Genomic DNA, 13,660 nt, shown 5'->3' with positions numbered 1-13,660 from the left:
TACTGTTAATCTATTAGTCATTGTATCCCCCCCAAGCTAGCAGTTTTCCGATCCACCTAACGCTGCCTCGATAGCATCAGAAAATATTCTTGCACTCTTTCTATTTAAGTGTATCCCATCCCTGTAGAAGCAGTGTCTCCTGTTAACAAGTACAGTCCAGGCTGAAAAAAATTCTACCCCTTGAGCCTTGCACAATCTTTCCAGGGCCGAATTGATCGAAAGGCTCTCATCATATATTCCCTCCTATCCCTGAGAGAGAGAGAGAGAGAGAGAGTCAGATATAGAAGGGAATCACCAAGAAAGAGAAGAATGATGATATCCAGCTAAAGACCCTGTGTGTTTATGATCCCTCTGGGAATGATATAACAACAGATTCTAGACAAGATTGGCAAACATGACAGCAATCTTAAAAGGATAACATTGTTTCTGTTGTTTATACCTTGAAAGATGAGTAAATAGAACCACAATGTAAACAGAGATGATCTCACCACTGAGCAGAGTGTTAGTCCAATTGAAGCAGGTGCATTTAAGGAAAATACCAAAAAATCAAAGAATTATTTTGCCTTTATTCATTTCATCACACTGGTTGAACACGTACAATTCCACTTTTAAATTGTTAAATTGTTAAAACTGGAACCATCAGGTGAACTATAAAGCTAAATGGACTAAATTCTGTGTGAACTGTGAATAAACAGGGTCTGTGTGAGCACACACTACATCCATTATAGCAAGTTGGAACATGCCAAAATGCTGATAATTCAAATGGAAAGTGTGCCCTTGGCCAATATATCCTTTACGATAATGTTATAATTAAATGGTATTAGCATTATAACATTATAAATACTAATACCGTTTAATTATAACATTAAAAATAACTTATTACAAAATTAACAAATGAATTAAACTAATTTATTAATTAAATGAATTCATTAAAAAACTGAATCATTATTACAATGTTATCAGGTATCCATCCCTAGTTATAAGTGGCCACTTCTTTTCATGGACCATGATGTGAGCAAATGAATTTGCTCATATCAGGGAGAGAGAGAGAGATTATCAATGGGCACTGCTCTTCTAGGACTACTGTTATTAGTGGAGTTCCCACGGTTCAATTCAGGGCCCACTGTTGTTTTCTTATTCATTAATAATATTAATGAAAGCATATCAGATTTAATGTCTAGATTTACAGATGATATGAAGAATGGCAGGGTGGTTAATGAGGGTAATCAAGGTATGCTACTTCAAAATATAGAAAAATTAGGAAGATTGGGATGAAAAGTGGCAATTGAAGCTTAACAATCACAAATGTAAGGCACTACATAACGGTAGCAGAAATCAGAGATTCTCATACTAAATTTGTGTTACCACACTCCAATTGAAGTTTAGTCTGCGTGCATAGCACAGTGGTATCATCACCATCCTCCTCACACTGGGTGGAAAAGGCCGGGTTCAAACCCCATCAATGACGCCAGGAACTTTTATAGGCTTTTTTCACTCCGTGGCTTGAGTTAGTCATTCTCGGGTGTAGATAGCAAAGTTTTCCCTCCAGAAACTGAGGTTTTTCATCCAGCAAAACATGCAAATCGGGCAGAGAATACATGCAATTTACACAATACACATGGGTATATGAGTTAACATTCCAGGTGATCCTAATGTAATAGGTTGGATAATATCAAGTTTGTCACTAAGCTTTAATGTTCTTCTTTTCTTCTCAGTATTAAGTTTATTAACTTTAGGAGCCATATTGAGGGGTTTTTAATTTAATTTAAATGTAGAACAGCGGTATAATCCATGATATCAGTAAAGAATTCACTTTGAAAATGGCAAACATAAACAAATAAAGTAATTACATGACTTGCCATTTTTTTCTTTTTTTTTTCAGCACTGCAAGGCATTTGCGCTGTATGTATACATCAGATCTCAATGTGCCATTATTTCAACAGTCTACTGTACTTCACCAAGAATAGAGATTCTCTATTCTTGGTGAAGTACAGTAGATAATACAAAAGGATATTCTTACAATGAAAGCTTCAAATCCATAAACACCCCCAAATAAAGTCTCCTACAAGGAGACCTTACTTGGGGGTGTTTATGGATTTGAATGGACCAAGTAGGCTAAATGCCGATGGCAATATTCCTCTTTCTCAGGCTACTCTAGGAAGCTAGAAGGAAGGAGCTGAATCTAAACACTAGGAGATGAATCAAATTGATCAACTTGATATCGATGGTTTGACTGTCCACGATCCACAGTTGCTGAAAAAAAATGAATAGAGCTAAATGATTTTGTAATAAATGAAGAAAGTGGAAGAGATTTTGTTGAAGTTAAACATAAGAAAGGTGCCGGGGGGGGGGATTTAAACTATCCAATTACATTAAGGAAGGCAGCAAAGAAAGTAAGCAAACATTTAGCCATAATTATGAGGGCAAACTTGGATTCAGGGCAGGTGCCCGCAGACTAGAGATGTGCAAAGGTAACCTCAAATCACAAAGGGGGAGCAAAAGGTGACACAAGTAATTACAGACCTGTTAATTTAATTTCTGTTCCAGAGGAAATAATGGAGTTACTGGTTAAATAGGTAATGCAAGTCCATCTAGACAGACATTGTCAGACATAGCACAGGTTTCTTAAGGGGGAAATCTTTTTTGACCAATTTGATTGGATACCAAAATGTAGTCACAAAGGAACTGCATGTAAAAAACAATTTGGATATCATATACTTGGATTTCAGGAAAGCATTTGTTACTGTTGCACATAAAATATTGCTGTACAAATTGGAGCAGTGAGGCATTAAGGGCAAGTTGTTGCTATGAATAAAGGTATGGTTAAGTGGGAATTAAGAACACTGCTGTTCATGGACTAATGTTATTAGTGCAGTCCCCAGGGTTTAGTGTTGGGCCCTTTGTTGTTTTCTATAATTATCAATGATATTGATGAAGGCATATCAGGCTTAATGTCCAAATTCGTAGATGATACAAAAGTTGGAATGGTGGTTAATGACAGGAATGACTGTATGCTACTGAAACAGGATCTACAAAAGTTAGGCAGATGGGATAAGAAATGCCAATTGAAGTTGAATGCTTACAAATGCAAAGTACTGCATATGGGAAGCGGTAACCCCAGAGTAACAACCTACTGTGTGTACTACACTCAGGGTAGTGAAAAATGAAAAAGACTTGGGATATTGTGCAGTTGTATATGAAGTTCTCCAAGCAATGTAGACGGGCTACCAGAGCAAGTCATGAAGTTTTTGTCAATGATATATAGGAATTTTTCAAGCAGAGAAAAGGAGGTGATTATATCTTTATATAAGGCAATGGTCAGGCCACACTTTGAGCACTGTATACAGGTCTGGGGGTCTCATTTTAGGAAGGATGTACAGTTGCTACAACGAGTTCAGAGAAGGGCAACAAGATTGGCGAGAGGAACAAAGGGGTTCTCTTACCAGGAGAGGCTTAAATTCTGTCAGTTGCAGCATCTGGAGACTAGGCACCTGCAAGGTGATGATTGAGGTGTACAAGGCCTTGAATGGTTTGAACAGGCTCAATGCTGACGGGATATTTCTGCTTGCTCAGACCAAGAATCTGAGGGGGCATAGATTCAAATTGAGGAAAGACAGTTGTAGTATAGATGTGCAGAAGTTTGCCTTTAGCCAGTGGGTAGTTCACTACTGGAACAGACTTCCATCTGTTGTTGTGGAAGTTGATAGCTTAAATAAATTTAAGGCTGAACTAGACAAACATTTGGAGTGACCAGATGGGTGAAATGGGAAGGTTTTTTTTTATTTCTTTTTTTTTGGCTGATGCTCTATAAGCTTGCTTTCTTGCATCACAGGCCTCAACTAATGCTAATGCTAGGATGCCATTCCAGCTCGTGGGGTTTTGTCAATGACATACAGGAATTTTTCTAGCAGGGATAAGGAGGTGATTATTCCTTTGTACGGGCAATGGTCAGCCACACCTTCAGTACTGCATACAGGTCTGGAGGCCTCATTTTAGGAAGGATGTAAAGCTGCTGGAACAAGTAGAGAGAAGAGTAACCAGATTGGTGAAGAGAATGAAAGGGTGGTCTTACTACCCTTTCATTCTCTTCACCAATCTCAGTGATCTGGAGTCTAGTCACCTGCGAGGTGATCTGATTGAGATGTTTAAGGCTTTGAATGGATAGAGCAAGCTCAATGCTGATGGAATTCTTCTCTTGATCAAACTACATACGAGGGGGCACAAATTCAAACTGAAGGACAGTTGCAGAATAAATGTGCAGAAGTTTGCCTTTAGCCAGCAGGTGGTTGATTGCTGAAACAAACTTCCTGTTGTTGACGTGGAAGTTGACTTAAATAAATTCTAGGAAGATCTAGACAAATTATAAACTATTGGAGGGAATGAATTATGTGAAATGAGAAGTGTCAGTTTCTTTCTTTTTTTTTTTTTTTTTGTTGTTTTTGGCCAATGCTGTATAAGCTTTGTTTTATTGCATCGTTTGTCACTACTAATGCTACTCATAAGGAGGCAAAAATTGAAATTAGAGGAAGGATTGATGCAGGATAGATGGGAAGAAATTTTCCTTCACCAAGGAGGTTGAAACAAATTTCCATCTGATGTTGTGTAAGTGAGCAGCTTGAACACATGCAAGGTCTAGACCAGTGTTTCTCAAAGGGTGTGCCGCGTCACATTAGTGTGCCGCAAAATTTTCCAAGTGTGCCGCAAAATTTAGAAATTTCTTCTTCTATGACTACGTAGGTGTGCCGCGAAATTTTTCTCCTTTGGAAAATGTGCCACGAGAGTAAAAAGATTGAGAAACACTGGTCTAGACCAACCTTTTTTTGCTTGTGGACCCACTGAGTCTTAACTTTACGTATGTGGATCCCATATACGCATATATAATATTCCTAAATGAAATATTTATTTGTAGGTTAGTAAAAGCTAATAATTAGACAATTTCAATAAAATATAAAAAATGTAAATTACAAAAAATTTTAACTGATAAAACGAACATTTTTACTTGTAATGACAGAATTAGTAAAAAAAAAAAATTTTTTTTTTAAAATACTATTTCAAACAACATATATAAATTTATTCCTAAGGCTATTAAATAAGATCCCATTAAATAGCCCTACTAATGAGATCCTTGTGGCTGATGTTTTGATATTAGCATTTTAATAACTGGCTCCAATTTTGTGAGAGTCAGACGAAGATCACCTCTTTTTACTATATAAAGTCGATTACGATTTTTTGTTAACAACTGTGTTACACGACTAAAGCCAGATTCCACAAGATAAGATGATGGGAAAACAATGACATACATTTTAGCTTTCTCCCATAAAAGTGGATATTAAATGCAATGTCACTATTCTTCCATACATCATGCTTTACTTTTTTTTGAATAGACCGGACTGTCTTATCAGACCGCAATTCAACAAGTTTCTCTTGTAAATCAATTTCAACATCAGCAACATTTACCTCAAATGGAATCAGCACCCAATCTAGGATGTTCAGTTCTAGTAGGTCCTTGAACCGAACTTGCATATCTTCATACATTTTTTTTTAAATGATCAACATACACAACACAATCATCATCTTTTAAATCACTGCTAACTGAAGCAAGGTTTGGAAACTGGTCAAACGCACAGTGTGAGATATTAAGACTGTATAATTTGAGTTTTCCTAGGAATGCATTAATGGCTTCTTTGCTAGATATTAAATCACAATTATGTCCTTGCTGCAGCTTAAGAGAATTCAGTTTTTTAAACACATCTGAGAGGTAAAATATGTCTGTTTTCATGGCAACTAACTATTTTCCAATCTCCTTTTCATTTAGAAATGATACAAAACTATCCCAAAGGACGATGAAGACAATTGCATTCAGACAACCATCGCACCTCTGTATGCAGTACAAGACGGTCAAATCCTTCATTTTCATCACAAAATTTGCGAAAGAGACGATCTTGAAGAGCATTAGCCTTAATGAGGTTGACAGTTTTTATTACAAGAGTTAAGGCTTGGCGAAGAGATTGAGTCCACTCAATCTCTTCGCCACCAGATGTTGGCAGTGAATCACGCAATGTATGCAAAATACCTTTTGGCAATGCATTTTTTAAATGAGTGATAAACCCTCTGTACCTACCGACCATGGAAAGAGCACCATCAGTAGCACAAGCCATTAAATTTTCGAGTGGAATATATTTTTTTTCTCTAAAATAAGACTGGAATTCCTTAAATATTGTTTCACCTTTAGTATCTGTTTTGAGGAATCTTGCAAAAAGCATTTCCTCTCTGAGTTGATTATCATCCATACATCTTACATATGCCAATAAAAGCGCTTCACTGCCCATCAAAGTTGATTCATCGAGTTGCATTGCAAACTGTTTCACTCGTAATTGAGCAATAAGTTGATTTTTTACATCTTCAGACATTTCATCAATGCATCTAGATATTGTGTTATTGCTCAAAGGAAGGTTATCGGTAATTTCACGTGCATTTTTTGTTTAACATTGTTGAAATTACAACTGATATCCAAGGCAAGATGACAGTTTCACCAATGCTATGTGGCTTTCCAGATTTTGCTGATTTCATATGATGCTAATAAACCACTATCTTTATTGGTTGCTTGTTTACTAAAAATCTGATCCAATTTGTTTCTTCCTTAAAAATTGTCTCATAGTTTTTGGAAATACTCCACTGATTTATTTTTCTTTTCGCTGTGCCTTGTCTCCAAATGGCGACGAAGCTTACTTGGCTTCATGCTATCATTAGACAGCACAGTCATACATATAAGACACATTGGTTTTGTGATATTCTCTGGTGATTCAATAAAACCATATGACAGATATTCAGTCAAATATTGTCTTGTTTTCTTCTTTGAATGAGCTATGAGTAATCCAAAAACAATAATATTATTAACCTCAAATATTTAATGTTGGAAATACTTTTTCTAAATGTAAAAATGGAAATGGTACTAATGGAAATATAGTTCACTAGAACAATGACATTCAATAACACAAATAACAGATTTCACCACGACGATGTCGATTACTCACTATAGAATGAAATGACTGCCTCTGACTGACTGAATCTTTCTAGATTAGTCGGTGCTTAAATAATGTTTTCTTCTTCGAAAATTTTCTATGGAAAGAAATTTTTTTTTTCATCAACTAAAGAAGGTTCCAGAAAATACAAGTATCTTCTAACTGCAAATTTCTGGACTTTTCTATGACATTAGTTTACAGTATTTTATTATTATTATTTTTATTTAACAAATTATTTTATTTATAATATTTTATCATGAACCCCTTAGCTCATATTATGGAGCTCCGAAATACAATTTTTTCTTGTGGACCCCTCAAAGCTTCTTTGGACCCCGGTTGGGAAACGCTGGTCTAGATAAACAATTAGAGAAGATGGAGATGTGATATGAGAAGCGCGTTTTTTTTTTCTCTAATGCTGTATATCTTGCATGATTTTTACTACGTCAGAAAGAAAAGCAGCAACGACTTCTTTACTTATGCCAATACTAGAAGGAAAGGAATGAATGGCATTGATCCACTAGATATGAATCATAGGATCATAACTGTTTGTGATCCTGCTCAGGTTTCTTACAAACTGAATAGATATTTTGCATCTACATTCACACATGAGAAATTCAGAAATGGCGATGCCACCTGTATTTTGTGACAACTGAGACAAAAGTAGATATAAGGTACCTTAGGCAGATAGGAATTATCATTTTATATTAAGATAGGTGCAATCAAAAGAGCTAAACACACCTTTAGCCACATTATGAGTGCATTCTTGGATTCAGAGGATGTCCATATGGACTGAAGGTGTGAAAATATATCCCGAATTCACAAATGTGGTATCAAAGGGTGACATGAGTAATTACTGTCTGTTAGCTTGACTTTTGTTCATTCCAGGAAAATAATGGAGTTTCTGATTAAAGAAGCAACACAGGACCATCGAGATGCAGAAATGCAGTTAGGCAGCACTGATTTGTAAAGGTGAAATCTTGTCAGGCAAATTTCATTAGATACTATGATGCAGTAAAAAAAAAAATAGAAAAAAAACTGGAATTCAAAAAAAAAAATTTTGACATCATACAGTTAGATTTTAGAAATGTATCTGATACTGTTCCACATGAAATAAAGCTGTACAAATGGGAGAAGCATGATGATAAAGTGATGGTTGAGTGGGAAAACACCGATAGTAGTTATCGAGCACTGCTCCAACTGGACTAATGTTATTAATGGAGTCCTCACACTAGGGTTCAGTGCTGGGCCACTGCTGTTCTCAATATTTATTAATGATACTGATAAAAGCACATCAAGTTTAATGTCTAAGTTTGCAGATGATACAAAGGTTGGAGTAATTAATGGCAGTAATCTGAGTATGCTACTTCCACAAGATCTGTAAAAATTAGGTACATGGGCTGAGAAGTGGTAACTGAAGTTTAATGTTGAAAAATGCAAGGTACTGAATATGTAGCAGTAGTCAAAGAACAATATACCAACTGTATGGCGGCAGCACCACCACCACACACACACACACATAAAGTTCTCTAAGCAGTGCAGACAGGCTGCAATCACAGCTCATGGCATTTTATTAATGATATACAGCAATTTTTCCTCCAGGGATAAGGAGGTAATTATTCTTTTGTATAGTGGAATGGTAAGGACTCATCATGAATACAAGTCTGGAAGCCTCATTTCAGAAAGCATATACATCTGTTGGAATTGCAGGGAAGAGCAAGATTAGTTAGGAGAACAAAAGGGTATTCATACTAAAGAAAGACAGTTCTACAAACTGCAGCATCTGGAAACTAGGCACCTATAAGATCTGATTGAGATGTTGGAAGGCTTTGAATGGATTGAGCAAGCCAAATGCTAATGGCATTCGTACTCTTGCTCAGACTTTACACATGAAAGGCACACAGAGATTATGGCTGCAGGGCACATGAAGAGAAATTTGCTTTCATTTGGAAGGTAGTTGATTGTTGAAACAAACTTCTATCTGGTGTTGTGGAAGTGGGTAGCTTGAATAAATTTAAGAAAGAATTAGGAAAATTAAGAATAGACAGGTGTTATGGGTAACTTTTTTTTGATACTGAATAAGCCTGCTTAGTTACATCAATTGCCACTACTAATACTAAATTTTTCTAACAAGATAGCTAGCGGGGTGGTCCTACAGAAACATCTGTAATTTTGCATATTAGTAGAACATACTGACTAATGATGTGTAAAATTTTCAGCTACAAACACAAACTGCAGGAAACAAAAAATAAAACAATAAAAGTAAGCAAGATATGCATGAAGCAAATGCAATTGCTGCTACATAATTTTGTTTGCAATGTATCTTTAATATTTTATTAAAGACAAAACACAAACAAATTTATTTTATTTTAAGCTTTCAATTTGTGAATCACTACTTAAATATATACACTACAACTTTTGTATTACTGGCACAGTACACTTTACTATTCATATATAATAAATATAAAACTTTAGCATTTTTTGATTAACACAAATTTTGTATTGACAGTTGAAACTCTGCAGTGCATACTAATAATTTGCAGAATTCTAGGTGAGGTGTTGATATACCACTTGATAGTTACCTCATTAAGTAGTATTTTGTTTTATATTACAAATTTTTAGTCTTGCAATATACTAGTTAGAGGAGACAAGTTAGTTTCAGCAAAGATATACACCTTTTAATTGGTGCTTTCCAAAATATTCTTTCAAAATCAATATAGAGACTAAAAAATATACACTTATAATTGCAGAATTTACCAATTCTATATTTTACATATACCATCACCATCCTTAACATTACTGAAAAGGTTACTTCTCAATCTCATCACACTAGGAGGCACTTTCACCAGCTTTTTCACTGTGGTCAAGTTAGTTCATCTCAGTAAGGGCTTGCATTATTTTATCTCCCAGGGTGTTTTTTTTTTTTTTTTTTTTTTTTCCCCATCCAGCAAACAGGCTAATCAAAGAATACATACTATCACAAACATACCACTGACCTCAGCCTACTACCCTTAGTTGCTTTCATGCTTAACACAATATTTTATATATCCATGAAGTTATAACTTCGAAATCATTGCTTAAAGTAACAATGTGACATACTTTAATTAAAAATAATTTTCAAGTAAAACTGCATAAAGAATAACAGTGAACACTGTTTCTTAAACATTCTACCTGTTAGTGCATAGTCAAATTGCTACTTTTATATGAGAATGGTCAATTTTCCATTCATCTCCCAAAAAAAATGTTACTCTATTGGAGATTAACTTACTAAGTTATAAATATTACACACTTCTACAACCACCAGGGATCGAAATTGGGGTAGGACTCTTCCACACACACCAAGTTCCGATGATGAAAATAATAAAAATAATTTTTTTTGAAAAAATTGCTAAAGGTAGTAGCTTGCCGTAACCTCAACTTAAAAATCTTATTTCCATAACTGTAAGCACATTAATATTTAACCTGACGAGCGTAAGTATCTTTCAAGCGGATTTGATCTCTTATGTCGGCTCTATCATCTGAACTGTCAGAAAATAAATTAAAAACTCTCCGGAATGTTTAGTTGAAATGTGTGCGTTCAATAGTACAAGAGGATAATCGGAAGTACTACTAATCCGACTTCCATCAATTTAGGCTTCGTTTAAAAGAGAATTTTATCAATCATGCAAAATAACGCATTTCGCTTACTTGAACGACCCTATCTTTGATTAGATAAATGAATTCAGTTAACAAATAAAGCTTTACACTTAGCTATTTAACATGCTCGTTAGCTTCCTAAATTGTTATACACCACACTACCTTTCCGTGTCATCTTCTAACACAACACACATGGATTGTTTACTTGACCACATATAGTATACTGGGATTCCCATCAGCTGGCCAATGACTGACACAAAACTATATGGTGGACGCTTCCACAAGTAACAGAAATATTGATATAACTGAAAATTTTTAAGATGAATTAAATAAAACATAAAATGAGCGGAGAGCAAAAATTCAAGTATGCAAGATATAAAAAAAAAAAACAAATTTAACAAACAAACTTATTAAAATAAATCGGAACTACAAAAGAAATAATATTGCCGATTTATTTATTTTTTTTTTTGTTTTATATTTTTTGTTTTGTTTTCCAGATTTTCTGTATCATCTAATAAGCAATGATTTAACTATTTAATTAAACTAGAACGAAGAATAAAATAACCTAAACTCACAGCTGGTAAATAATACTCTCATAAAATTTGCTGAATACTGCTGAAAGCAACCACTAAATCACAGAACCTTGTTCAAAACAGCTTCTCCTAGACTTCTTGTGCTCATTTTGAAGTCCCAAATAATATACACATATTATTTAGAAACTATCCACTTTCTAAATAATAAATAACAGCAAATTATGTTTTATTGTTTTTTTTTATTTACTTATACCGAGAGTAGTTTGATAAAAGTGACGGCAAATATATTTTTAACCTTGTCCTGAAAATGAGGACGGAAAGGTACAGTGTGTGATATGGCAATACTGAAAGTGCATGAATAACTTTCCTTTAGCTGTCTAATATGTTACTTTAATGCCAGCTGATGGCAATCCCTGTCTACTATATGTTTAGTCAAGTCCAAGTCCAAGTGGTCGAAAGGCAAGGTCCTTTTCCATGGTATACTCCCGTCCAAGTAACTGTCACAATTGAAGGTGTGCAGGTCACGGCTGGGAAATCAACTCCCCTCAGTGGCTTAGTCATATCCAAGTATTTGTCACAATTGGAGATTCTCGGTCTGAGTTTTGTTTAGGGGTTTTAGTCTCATCAAGATATTAAATTACATGCAGGTGTTTATCGCAATTGGTAGGTATTGACATCAGCAGTTGGATGTATGTTATTCACTATTCAGTGATTGCTCTTCGGCATGCATGTTCCAAGGATGAATGTTAGGATTGTTTCTACGTCTTTCTCAAAGAGCTCCTGAGAAAAATTTGCAAATGCCGCATATTCCTGTACGCATATTCAGCAGTTACAGCAGAAGGAAATTAAGGCCGGCTTGACCTAAAAATACCATTAGAGACTCAGAAGCCTGCTGAAAGCAAAGCTGAACGGAGGGTACACAGTAAAAGCCATAAACACCTATGCAGTCCCAGTGCTAACGTTTGGCGCCATAGACTGGACTAACATCGAGTTGGAGGATTTCATGAGAAAGACAAGAACAATGATGACCAAGAGCCGCCAACACCATCCGAAATCTACCGTGGAGAGACTGACAATTGCCCTGGAAGAAGGAGGAAGGGGCCTGATAGACCTCATTGAGCAACAAAAGGCAGCGATCGTTAACCTGAAGGATTACTTCTAGAAATACACAGCAGCACTCCACCAGGCCATAAGGAAGAGAGACAAGCGGTAAGCCCAACTCAACTTAAGCGAGGATCGCCAATATGGCCGCCGTTGTGATCGGACGTACGATACAGCGCTCCGTAAATTTTTAGTCAAAAATGTGTTTTAACTATAGTTTAAAATTTACAGTATATTCTCACAAGAAGATAAACAGTACAGGAGTTCCTTAATGAGAAACTTTTTGTTTTTTATTGAGTCTTTTTCCAGATATAAACGTCATTATCTGTATCTTTGTTGCCAGACTGCATGGTCACCATGTGGCTGACGACAGAGCTATAGAGAGGTAGCCGTTATTTCGCGGCTGCCACTTGACTGGGGAGGTGTCCCAAACAGTGTGACTTTGGACAGAACTTCTGTTTCAAAAAATTCGACGTGTTTTGTGAGTTTAATACAAAGAACAATTAATTTAGTGTTCCCCCCCCTCCCCTTTCTGCCATAGTAGTTTATGGCAGAAAGGGGACGGGGGATCTCCTACTCCACGGACGAAATGTATCATCGCTTCTACACGTGAAGTGATAAAGCCAAACTGAAAACCGTCACCTACGGTATAGAAACGCCTTTTAGTAAATAGTCCCGACTGCCTGGAGCTATTTTTAGACTTGGCTGCTCCGCCCTCCCACCTCTGGACAGTAGAGGTTATCACAAATATTTAAAGGCCTACTAGCAGCCTTCTGCTACAACTACGAACTTGTGGTGGGCATCATTTGCCATAACTCTCGAAGCGCTACCTAATAGGAACAAAACAATCCCTATAAACGGAATAGTCTCGTTTATCTGAATATTGTTAAAATGGAGGGGGAAATAGGGAAATCCAGAGACCCCCTGCAGCAAACCCAAAACGATGACTGTATCACGATATTATACCAACACGAGGTTTCTGGGGGCCCCCGTTCTGGGGCCTCTCAGAACGGGAAGAAAAAGAATACGAAGCCAACAATCCTGAAATTGGAAGGGGAAACCAGTTCCCAAACCGAATTAAAGGACACACCAAAGAATTCCACAACGTCAAAGGAGGCCAGCAAAGAGAAGCAGGAGGAATCAACTCTGAATCCTACACTGCCAGAGGATACGATATAAGAAAAGTCACAATTTCTCAAAACAGCTTTGAAAAACATTTTCAAAGAACAGACAAATAGAGTTACCACCAGGGTAAGGGCACAAATAGTGACCCTTTGGAATAAACTACACACACTCCTGGTAGAGGCCTACGTCTACCAGTAACGGGCAAGCGCAAAACTCCAGGCCTACATTGACTGTGGGGCAAAACAA

General features: G+C 36.3%; 1 protein-coding gene across 2 annotated transcripts in view; it reads right to left on the bottom strand.

Annotated features, from left to right (window-relative positions):
* Positions 1-10,917, bottom strand: part of adp (WD and tetratricopeptide repeats 1) — a 273,490-nt gene extending 262,573 nt beyond the window's left edge. Inside the window, exon 1 of one of the 2 annotated variants that reach the window (XM_090383632.1) lies at positions 10,818-10,917. The gene's annotated coding sequence lies outside the window, so the exon portion shown is untranslated. Of the gene's footprint in view, positions 1-10,706; positions 10,797-10,817 lie in introns of those variants that run through there. The other variant, XM_090383640.1, reaches the window with a different exon arrangement.
* Between the last annotated feature and the right edge of the window lie 2,743 nt (positions 10,918-13,660).

Source organism: Mastigoproctus giganteus, chromosome 1 (assembly GCF_048544385.1).
Source record: "Mastigoproctus giganteus isolate SK-2022 chromosome 1, ASM4854438v1, whole genome shotgun sequence".
Classification (NCBI taxonomy): Eukaryota; Metazoa; Arthropoda; class Arachnida; order Uropygi; family Thelyphonidae; genus Mastigoproctus; species Mastigoproctus giganteus.
The sequence above is the reverse complement of the archived record's forward strand: the minus strand, read 5'-3'. Positions and strand labels throughout refer to the sequence as shown.